This window comes from Chiloscyllium plagiosum, unplaced genomic scaffold, assembly GCF_037043375.1.
Source record: "Chiloscyllium plagiosum isolate Xiang-an unplaced genomic scaffold, Cpla_swu_hap1 HiC_scaffold_17, whole genome shotgun sequence".
Classification (NCBI taxonomy): domain Eukaryota; kingdom Metazoa; phylum Chordata; class Chondrichthyes; order Orectolobiformes; family Hemiscylliidae; genus Chiloscyllium; species Chiloscyllium plagiosum.
Genome location: NW_028270155.1, coordinates 42,328,031 through 42,340,327, shown reverse-complemented (window position 1 = coordinate 42,340,327; position 12,297 = coordinate 42,328,031).

Here is a 12,297-nt window from a genome sequence, read left to right as displayed (position 1 = left end):
ATTAAGCACTGTTGTCTCAGCATCAGGGACCTGGGTTTGATTTCACCCTTGGGCAACTATCTGTGTAGAGTTTGCACATTCTCCCTACTGTCGTGGAGAGTTTCCTCTGGTTTCTTCCCACAGTCCAAAGATTAACTGGATTGGCTATGCTAAATTGCTCCATAGTGTCCAGGGATGTTAAATTAGAGGTGTTAGCTACGGGAAATATAGGGTGTTGGGGTGGGGTGGATCTGTGTGTGATGCTCTTCAGAGGGTTGGTGTGGACTTGTTGAGTAGAATGGCTTGTTTCCACACTGTAGGAATTCTTTGTTTTTTTTTTAAAAGAAAAAGGCCATTCAATAGGGTAATGGCTGTTACAACATTCCTCATGTCCATGTTTTTGTCCTTTCCCCAAAGATCTGGGTCCCCTACTGATCAAGAATCTATCTAGCTTAGCTTTCAGTATATACAAAGTTGAGTTCTGGAAACTGTCAATCCTAAATTAAAATTCTTCCTTATCTCAGTCTCAAATTGGCACCCCTTTATTCTGAGATTGAGAGTTTATTCTGAGAATATCTCCATAGCACCTATCAACCATCCTCTCCTGCCACAAGTGTTGGTTAACTCAGTTGGCTGCATGGCTGGTTTGCAATGTAGAGTTATGCCAACACGTGGTGACAATTCCTGCATTGGCTGAGGTTGCCATGAATGACCAAGCATGGTGACCCCTAGATTAAACCACCACCAGTTGTGTGCTTCTGATAGAGCAGCTCTATGGTCTGCTTGGACAATGATGACTTTTTAACCTGCCGTAGCATCAAAACAAAACTGTGACTTTGATATGATTTTAACAAAGGTAAATTATTCCTCTTCATCCTTGACCTGTGTTTGTAGCCTTTGATAGTTGATCATGCCATTTCCCCTAACATCTCTCAGCCATTTAGCTGGTTGGGAGTTTTTGTATTTATTCACAGGAAGTAATATACTTTGTAATAGTGTCACACTACAGTATCATTGACTTTGTTGTTTGAACATAGAATCCCTACAGAGTGGAAACAGGTCCTTTGGCCCAACAAGTCCACACCAACCCTCCAAAGAGTATTCCACCAAGATCCATTCCCCTTTTACTCTACATTTAACCGTGACTAATTTCTCTGACCTATGAGTCTCTGAACATTATGGGCAATTTAGCATACCTAATTCACCTAACCTGCACATCTTTGGATTGTGGGAGGAAACCGGAGCAGCTGGTGGAAACCCGCGCAGACACTAGGAGAACGTGAAAACTTCACACAGTCACTCGAGACTGGAATCCAAACCAGATCCCTGGCGCAGTGAGGCAGCAGTACTAACCACTGAGTCCCCGTGCTGCCCCCGCTCTCCTGAAAGCTGGGTTCCATTAATAGCATCACTTCTCTTCAAGCCTCTGCTGGCAAGTCACTTTTTTTGTTGAACATTTTTTATGAAAGTGTGACAATAAAAAGTTTAGTCCGATAATAAAGCCCAGATAGAACTGAAAGATTAAACTTTAATATTTTCTACAAACATCTAAATTATAAATATTCATGCAATTCTATACATCAGTCAACCAAATAACAAATGTCTGTGACAAGCATGAGTGTTCACATCAGCGCAACACCCAAAAGTACCTGTTTGTAATTAAACTGAATACATCAATGAATATTCATTAATTCAACAAAAATGAATAGTTGTATTAAATATTCTGAAAGTGAATCACATCAACACCAGCTTAGTTAATTAGCTTCCTTTTATTCATGAGATTTGAATCATGGAGACATGGAGGTAGATAAATGCGTTATAGTTTTATTTGTTGCCTTCCTCAAAATTAATTTCTCTCAGGAAATTTGTCAAAGCGTAGTTATAATGGTCCTTGAAAGTACAGGTTCTATAGATTAAAGAGGGAAACAGTCATTCTTATCTGATGACCTTTTTATTGTTCCATGTTTTTATTGTAGAGTCATTTTAATTAACATTGATTTTGAAAAGCTGGACCTATGTCTGGTGTGTTCTGGAAAATAATCCACTCAAATGAATAGTTCAAACGCTGTAGTTGAACAGAAAGTCCTCATCAATTACTGAACATAGTCTTCCTGCAGTTGGCTCTTAATTGGAAAAGAAAAGAATGACCTTTTATTTATACAGAGCTTTGCTAAATCTCCAAATTGCTTTGTAGCCAAATAAATGTTATTGAAAAGTATTTATTGTAGTGTTTGTCAGAAAGCTGGTCCTTTTTTTTTTGCTAAAAGCAGTTCCTTTTCTCAAGGATACTGTGTCCTTGGTTTTATTCAGAGGGGTTGTAAACCACTCCGGCTCCTAATCATTGGGAATGTTGTGCATATTCGGAACAGCATAATTAAGTCTAGTCTGGATGGAATGAATTCATAGGTGTTCTTTATTCTGTTCTTTGTATTTCATTTCATAATTTTGTGAATAAGTTTTTGTATGTTTTAGAACCTGGTAGTCAACCTAGCTAACTTATTCTGGGTAATTTTCACTGTATACTTACCGAAACAAATTGCCAAGTTATGGTCTGGTCTCCTGCTTAAGAATGTTTTGAGTGGTCTGGCGTAGTCCGTAACATGTTGTAGAGAAACAGCAGCCAGTGTGCACTCTGCAAGATCTCTCAGAGCACTGGGAAGCATGATCAGATAGTTTTTTTCTGTGATGTTGGTTGAGGGATGAATATTACCCAGGAACTCATCAGCTCTTCAAATATTTCAATATGATTTGCCTTGTCCATCTGATTGGAAAATGATTCCTTGGTTTAACGTCTCATCCAAAACACACTTCCAATAATAATATTTTCCCTTAGAACTGCAGTGAAGTATCACACTAGATTGTAATATTTCTCTGGTTGCCACTGTTGGCACCTCATGGTACTCTGTCAGCATATAGCATAGGCTAAGGTTGGTTGAGGTAGTATGTTGCCACCAACTCTCCTTTGTTTATACTGTCTTTTGTTCATCTTGCAACCTAACTGTCTCTCAATCATGGAAATGGCTTTGAAGACCACAACAAAATAGAACCGGGGCCCTATTCACTTATTCCTGGTTAGCATTTACTGGAATTTAGTCTGTTTGGAACTCTCTGGCTGAATCTTCCCCTGTTGGCGAACTGAAAATGCCAGCTACCTGCTCTGACAAGGTCGAGAATTCTCAGCATTCTGGTTCTCAGTTTGTGGTGAGTGGTAGTAGGAAGCTCCATATTGATGAGGTAAAATGTGCAGTTAATAAGGTCTTTAACAAGCCGAAAAGATTTGCGAGGATGTTGCTGGGATTGGAGAGTTTGAGCTACGGGGAGAAGCTCAATAGGATGGGGCTTTTTTCCCTGGAGGGTCAGAGGCTGAGGGTTGACTTTATAGACATTTATAAAAACATGAGGGACATAAGTAGGATGAATAGCCAAGGTCTTTTTTCCAGAATAGGGAAGTCCAAAACAAGAGGGTTCAGGTTTAAGATGAGAGGGTAAAGATTTAAAAAGGACCTGAGGGATAGCTTTTCATGCAGAAGGTGGTGCATGTATGGAATGGCTGCCAGAGGAAGTGGTGGAGGCTGGTACAATTACATTTACTCAGAAAGCTTATACTTTCAAATAAACCTGTTGGATCATAGCCTAGTATTGTGTGATTTAAAAAAAAACATTTGAAAGGCAATTGGATGGGTACATGAAAAGGAGGGGTTTAGAATGATATGGGTCAAATGCTGGCACATGGGCCTAGATCAATTTGGGATATCTGGTTGGCACAAGCGAGTTAGACCAACGAGCGTGCTTCTGTGCTGAATGAATATGACTCAACATAAAAGAAGCAGTGAGTTGTTGCCAATGTCAACACAGTTCTCACTGGACATTTCATATTATTCTGCCACATTTCTCACCATAGCCCATGCGGTTCATTTTGTCCAATGTATGGGAGATGCAGTGGCATGTGGATTGCACTGGCAATCCAGGACTCTCAGCTAATGTTCTGGGGACTTGGGATCAAATCCCACAATGGCAGATGCCAAAATTTGATTTGAATAATAAAATTAAATCTGGAATAAAAATGTTAGCCAAACGATAATCATGTAACCATTTCAATTAGGGTAAGAAAACATCTGGTTTGTTAATATTCTTTTAAGGAAAGAAATTTATGCCCTTACCTGGTCTATTTGTGACTCCAGACCCACAACTGACTCTTTGCTGCCTATGTGGGCAATTAGGGACAGACAATAAATAGTGGCCTAACATGTAACATTTACATCAAATGAATAAATTTTCTAGGATCTGTTTCAATTATTAATAATGGATGTGTGGAGAGTTGAAACAGAAGAGTTGTTTGTTCAGATTAGATTACAGTGTGGAAACAGGCCCTTCGGCCCAACAAGTCCACACCGAGCCACTGAAGCGCAACCCACCCAAATCCCTACATTTACCCCTTACCTAACACTACGGGCAATTTAGCATGGCCAATTCACCTGACCTGCACATCTTTGGACTGTGGGAGGAAACCGGAGCACCCGGAGGAAACCCACGCAGACACGGGGAGAACGTGCAAACTCCACACAGTCAGTCGCCTGAGGCGGGAATTGAACCCGGGTCTCTGGCGCTGTGAGGCAGCAGTGCCAACCACTGTGCCACCGTGCCGCCCACTATGTCTTTGTTAACAAGACAGCCCGATAGAATTATAGAATCCCTACAGTGTGTAAGCAGGCCATTTGGTCCATTGAGTCCACACTGTCCCTTCTAACAGCAGCCACCCAGATCCACTCTGCTATGCTATCCCTGTAATCCTATATTTCCCATGGCTAATGCCCCAAGTCTACACATCCCTAGACACTATGCGACAATTTAGTATAGCTAATCCACCTAACCTTTGTATCTTTGGACTGTGGGAGGAAACCTATCTGGACACGGAGAATGTGCAAACCACCAATGCTGTCAGTACTCAGTAAACTTGTTCTTACCCAACTTGCTGGACTGTCTAGCACTCCTTCAGCACAATCCTGATGAATGGCGGTGCAATCTTGGTCACTCCTTTGTTCTTGTTGAAGTTGGTGGAGCTGCTTTTGGCTTGCTGGCCATTTTCTGTTCAGCCATATGAAGCTGAAAATTTCCCCTACAAAAGCCTTGATTATTTATTCTAAAGGAGATTGCCTGACCATTTTGGGACATAGGAACAGGAGCAGGCCAAGCAGCCGTTTGAGCCTGGTCTGCCATTCAATAAAATCATGGCTGATCTGTGCCTAACTTTATATGGCTGCCTAGGGCCTATACCCATGATACCTTTGCTAAATAAACATTTGTTTATCTCAGATTTAAATATAAGAATTGAATTAGCATTAACTGCTGTTTGATAAAGATAGTTCCAAACCTTCACTACATTTTACGTGTAGAAGTGCTTTCTAACATCTCTCAGAATGACCTGGCCCTAACTTGTAGACTATGCTCCCTGATTCTAGAATCTTAAACCAGCGGAAATAGTTTACCCACCCTGTCTTTCCCAGTTAATAACCTGAAGACCTCGATTATATCACCCTTTATTCTCCTAAATTCTGAATTCTTTATGTGTGTAGCCTCCTTTTTTGCAGCTTTGTAACTGTGTCTTACTTCCACACATCCTCTAGAAGTGTTCTACAGTCTTACAGATATAACATTATTTTGTCATCACTGGCCATTCCCTGTGCTTGTAGGGCTTTGCTTCATTGTGTTTCTTCTTAATGTGGTTAATTTTTATGAGTGAAAAGCTGTTCAGATCTATATCTTCTCAATGCTGCTTATAATGTACTGTCTTTAAGCTTGTATTCTTACATTCAATCAAAGCAGTGCTCAGAGTGAAAGATGTGTCTTTTCTCTTTCTTTACCCTGCAGTGCAGTGGTGCTTAATGGCTGGTTCTCAAACCATGACCTTCATAGCACAATGACACCAATCGACTAGGATGTCAGGCCACTAACATACACATAAGGTTAAAAGTGAATTTCAATCCTATGTTTTGTATATTGCTGGAAGGGTAAAACACAAACAAATCTTCTGGAGATGGCCTGCTCAGAAGAGGTTGGCTAGGTAATCGGTTATCGGTTTCTTTTTCGACTTATTGGTTGAAGTTTTCCTGACTCTGTACAAGAGTGACATACAAGAACTTCTCTCCAGATAGCCACTGAATTTATATCTACAGTCATTTTGGCTGTATCAGTCCTCTTTCAAAACAAAAAGTATTGGAATTAAAATTCGATATGTCCATAATTATCCAAGATTATGAATTGTTGTCATGACAATGCTGACAGGTCTAGAGAGACCTTAGAGTACATGTTCACAGATCTCTGAAAATATCTGGGATGATCAGTAAAGGGTAAAGACGCCATTGTCTTACAAGAAATAGGGTTGCCCTCTCATGAGAAACAGACGACTGGTGGTGGTTTAACCTGAGGGTCACTGCACATCAGATGAGGGGAGACATTGAAAAGGGGAGTCGTTCTGGTAATCTCACCTGGTGTGAGAAATGAACCAACACTGTTGGTGTCACCCTGCATTGCAAACCAGTCAACTGATCCCTAGAAAGATAAATAAGGTAAGTAAAAAGGCATATGAGAAAATTTCCCGTATTAGTCAAGGTATTGAATATATGAGCTGTGAGGTTACATTGGCATTGTATAAAATGCTAGTTCAGCACTCAAAACTATATACATTGTACTTCATTGATTGTCCAAGAGGGGTTGCAGATGAAATTTATGAGTACTTTACCCTGCCTGATAAACTTTAGCCATAGCTAAAAGATTGGCTAAAGAGTGGTTGTTTTACTTGGAAGGAAGAGACTGAGGGAAGATTTGAGGAAGTGTATAATATTATGAGGGCCCTACAAAGACTGGACAGTCATTTACCAGTGAGGTCAATATCTTGTGGGGGGAGGAGAGGGGAATAGATTAAAGTAATTCATTCAAAGATTAGAGGAAGTTGAGAAGAAATCTTTTTCACTGAGGATGATGGGTGTGTAGAACTTATTTTTTGGAAAGAGTAGTAGAGGCAGAAACCCTCATTACATTTAAAGAGTACGTGGATATGCACTCACAGGGCAATAACTTGGAGTTGATAGCTGAGATTAGCCTAGACAGCACTTTTTGCTGGCACAAACATGATGGGCTGAATGACCTTCTTCTGTGCCATAAATTTCTATGATTCATTGTTTTAACAAATGTAAAACTGATTCCCTCAAAAGCTTTAGAAATACAATCCAAAACATTGTTTGATTTGCTTTTACTGTCAAGGATTCATCAGGGAACCTGTTTTATGAGCTTCAGTTTGAAGGTCCAGCTGGTGTCTGAGCTGGAGATTGGAATAATCCAGTGATTTAAAATACAAAGACAGCGATAGATTTAGCTCATGTATCAACTGTGACTGCCCTGATTTCCTTTCCAAATTATATTATTACTAATCCAACCACTTCTTTTTAGTCTGCAATTGTTCCCTTTTGAAGCAGTAACAGCACAGACATTTGACCCAGTACTCTACTTCTCAACCAAGATAGGTCTATCCTCAGGATAAATATTTTTCACTCCCAAATGCTAGTTTTTTTATAAGTACAAAGATTTATGATACAAGTGTGATTGCTCAAACTACCTTTTCTATATAGTTCGTGACACTAGGAATAGAAGGATAGAGTTATAAGGAGAGGCTGGATAAGCTAGGACATTTTTCAGTGGACCATAGAGGGTTGAGGGGTGACCTTATAAAGGTTTACAAAATCATGAGGGACACAGAGAAGGTGAATAGCAAGAGTCTTTTCCCCATGGTGGGGGAATTCACATGTCAGTGGCATATTTTTAAGGTGAAGGGAGAAAGATTTAAAAAGGACACGAAGGGCAACTTTTTTACACAGAGAATGGTTCATATGTGGAATGTACTGGCAGAGGAAGTGGTAGATGCAGGTACAGTTACAATATTTAGAAGACATTGGGATAATTACATGAATAAATAAGTTTGGAGTGATATGACCCAAACGCAGGCAAGTCTGACTAGTTTGGTTTGGGAACAAAGCCGGCTTGGACTAGTTGGACCGAACAGTCTGTTTACATGCTATATGACTTACCTATATATTGAAAAGTTAAAGCAGTTTTTTTTTTCAATATTGTGCAACTATGTGAAATTGCAAAATAACTGCCTTGAGATTATATGATTATCGTACTGTTTTGCACAGAGAAGCTAGAAGTTGAAAATCAAAGATAAAATCTACAGTCGTTGTAATAGATATAAACTGAAGACTATTTTCAAAAAAAATTATTTGGATATGGATGATACTGTGGCAGCATTTAATTTATTTTCCAATAATTTTTTGTTCTCAGAATGTGGTAGTTAACCTTCTCTTTCAAATCCTGCAATGTCTCCATGATGCTGTGAAATAGGAATTTCTAGGATATTGCCCCCAGTGACAATGAGAAATGGTGATATTCAAAATCAGGAGGACATGTGACTTTGAGGTCAACTTGGAAATAATGGTGTTCAAACACAATTCCCTCGTTAGGTCCACATCCCCCACCAATTCACCCTCCACACCCGGCACCTTCCCTTGCTACTGCAAGAGATATAAAACCTGCATCACATCTCCTCCCTCACCTCTGTCCAAGGCCCCAGAGGATCTTTTCACGTCCAGCAGAGATATTTATGCACATCCACGCACCTCATCTACTATGCCTGTTGCTCTCAATGTGGTATCCTCTACATCGGGGAGACAGAATGGCAACCTGTGGAGCGTTTCAGGAAATACGTTTGGGAAACATGTGCTCAACAATCCCACCGTTCTGTGGCTGACCACTTCAACTCCCCCTCCCATTTCACCAAGGACGTACAACTCCTGAGCCGCCTCCTCCAGCACTAAATCCAAGCCACCTGACAACTGGAGGAAGAATGCCTCATCTTCGACCTTGGGACCCTTCAACCACAAGGCATCAACATCGACTTCACTAATTTCCAAATCTCCCCTCCCCCTACCTCATCCCAGATCCAACCCTCCAATTTGGAACTGCCCTCTTGACCTGTTCCACTTGGCCATCTTCCTTCCCACTGCTCCACTCTCCTCACCGGCCTATCACAATCACCCCTCATACGTTGCCTTTTCGACTACCTTCCCCCAGCACCCACCCCCCACCCTCTTCTCAGCCCCTTCACTCTCTTCCCCCCCCTCCATTTCTGATGAAAGGCTTATGCCCAAAACGTCAATTCTCCTGCTCCTGATATGCTGCCTGACATGCTGTGCTTTTCCAGCAACACAATTTTCGACTTCAAAGACAATTGCTAATCAGAACATAAAAAATGGGGATATGCCTTTTGATTCTTCTTTTGATAGAGGCAAAAAAAAACTGTAAATGCTGGAATCCAAGGCAGACAAGCAGGAGGCTGGAAGAATGCAGCAAGCCAGGCAACTAGGACTGAAGAAGGGTTACATCCAAAACGTTAACATCTCCACCTTTTGATGCTATCTGGCTTGCTGTGTTCTTCCTGCCTCCTGCTTGTCTACCTTTTGACTCTTCTTGCCTGTTTTGCCATTCTTAAAGTTCATGGCTCATCTTCATGTCTGACTGCACTGTTCCACACTATCCTGATATCCCTTAATTCCCTCAGTATCAAAAATAAACTTTTCTTCAATTCACTGAATTAGTGAGGAAAGAGATCAATTTCAGATTGGTACAGTTGAGAACAGAAGCGAGTCAAACAGTCAGGGCAGGCAGGGACAAGGTAGGACTAATAAATTAAACTGCATTTATTTCAATGCAAGGGGCCTAACAGGGAAGGCAGATGAACTCTGGGCATGGTTAGGAACATGGGACTGGGATATCATTGCAATCACAGAAACATGGCTCAGGGATGGGCAGGACTAGCAGCTTAATGTTCTGGGATACAAATGCTACAGAAAGGATAGAAATGGAGGCAAGAGAGGAGGGGGAGTGGCATTTTTGATAAGAAATAGCATTACAGCTGTGCCGAGGGAGGATATTCCCGGAAATACATCCAGGGAAGTTATTTGGGTGGAACTGAGAAATAAGAAAGGGATGATCACCTTATTGGGATTGTATTATATAACCCCTAATAGTCAGAGGGAAATTGAGAAACAAACTTGTAAGGAGATCTCAGTTATCTGTAAGAATAATAGGGTGGTTATGGTAGGGGATTTTAACTTTCCAAATATTGACTGGGACTGCCATAGTGTTAAGGGTTTAGATGGAGAGGAATTTGTTAAATGTATACAAGAAACTTTTCTGATTCAGTATGTGGATGTACCTACGAGAGAAGGTGCAAAACATGACCTACTCTTGGGAAATAAGGCAGGGCAGGTGACTGAGGTGTCAGTGGTAGAGCACATTGGGGCCAGTGACCATAATTTTATTAGATTTAAAATAATGATGGAAAAGGATAGACCAGATCTAAAAATTGAAGTTCTAAATTAGAGAAAGGCCATTTTTGATGGTATTAGGCAAGAACTTTCAAAAGCTGATTGGGCACAGATGTTTGCAGGTAAAGGGACGGCTGGAAAATGGAAAGCCTTCAGAAATGAGATATCGAGAATCCAGAGAAAGTATATTCCTGTTAGGGTGAAAGGAAAGGCTGGTAGGTATAGGGAATGCTGGATGACTAAAGAAATTGAGGGTTTGGTTAAGAAAAAGAAGGAAGCATGTGTAAGATAGATCGAGTGAATCCTTAGAAGAGTATAAAGGCAGTAGGAGTATACTTAAGAGGGAAATCAGGAGGGCAAAAAGGGGACATGAAAAAGCTTTGGCAAATAGAATTAAGGAGAATCCAAAGGGTTTTTACAAATACATTAAGGACAAAAGGGTAACTAGGGAGAAAATAGGATCCCTCAAAGATCAGCAAGGTGGCCTTTGTGTGGAGCTGCAGAAAAGAGGGAGATATTAAACGGGTATTTTGCATTAGTATTTTCTGTGGAAAAGAATATGGAAGATATAGAAAGTAGCGAAAGAGACGGTGACACTTTGCAAAAAATCTATATTACAGAGTTAAAAATGACACAACACCAGGTTATAGTCCAACAGGTTTAATTGGAAGCACACTAGCTTTCGGAGTGACACTTCTTCATCAGGTGGTAGTGCAGGGCTCAATCCTAACACAGAATTTATAGCAAAAATTTACAGTGTGATGTAACTGAAGTTATACATTGAAAAATTGATTATTAAGCCTTTCATCTGTTAGAATACAGTGATAGTTTCACTTCTTTCATGTGTAAATCACAAAACCTTTTTTTTAAAAAGTTGCATTCTCGGGTTAGCTGTTAACAATGGTGATAGCTAGACAATATGTTGAAGGTGTTGGCCCCTGTGTTCTCTGTCTATGCCATGATGTTTAGATTGATTCTAATCTAAAAAGCGAGATAACTGAGTTTTACATAAATTCATGCAGTTTTTGAGCTCAGAGTTCCACATGAATGCCTGCAGTTTTTGAGCAAAGTACAATGTAACTTTGCAAGTACAAATTCATCCTACAAAATATATGTGTGCATGTGGGTCTTTGTCTGTCTGTGTGTGTGTGTGTGTGTGTCTGTCTCGGTTGGGAGTTGAGTGCGAGAAAGTGTATGTGTGTGTGTGTAGTGAGTGCAGAGTGTCTTAAGTTTTAAGTCTATGAGGGGGGTGCATGTGTGACTGTGGGAGGGTGTGTGTCTATAAGGGTGTGTGTGGGTGTCTGTGTGCGCGTCTGTATGTGTGTCCGTGTGTATAGGAGTGTGTGTGTGTCGGAGTATCTGTGTGTATATAGTGCAATGATGGTCACCTGTAATGTGACATGAACCTAAGGTCCCGGCATCTCTAAATCATATATTACAGAGGAGGAAGTGCTGGATGTCATGAAATACATAAAGGTGAATAAATCCCCAGGACCTGATCAGGTGTACCCTAGAATTCTGTGGGAAGCTAGAGAAGTGATTGCTGGGACTCTTGCTGAGATATTTATATCATCGATAGTCACAGGTGAAGTGCCGGAAGACTGGAGGTTGGCTAACGTGGTGTCACTCTTTAAGAAGGGTAGTAAGGATAAGCCAGGGAACTACAGACCAGTGAGCCTGATGTCGGTGGTGGGCAAGTTGTTGGAGGGAATCCTGAGGGACAGGATGTACATGTATTTGGAAAGGCAAGGACTGATTAGGGATAGTCAACATGGTTTTGTGTGTGGGGAATCATGTCTCACAAACTTGATTGAGTTTTTGAAGAAGTAACAAAGAGGATTGATGAGGGCAGAGCGGTAGATGTGATCTATATGGACTTCAGTAAGGCGTTTGACAAGGTTCCCTATGGGAGACTGGTTAGCAAGGTTAGATGGGCTGG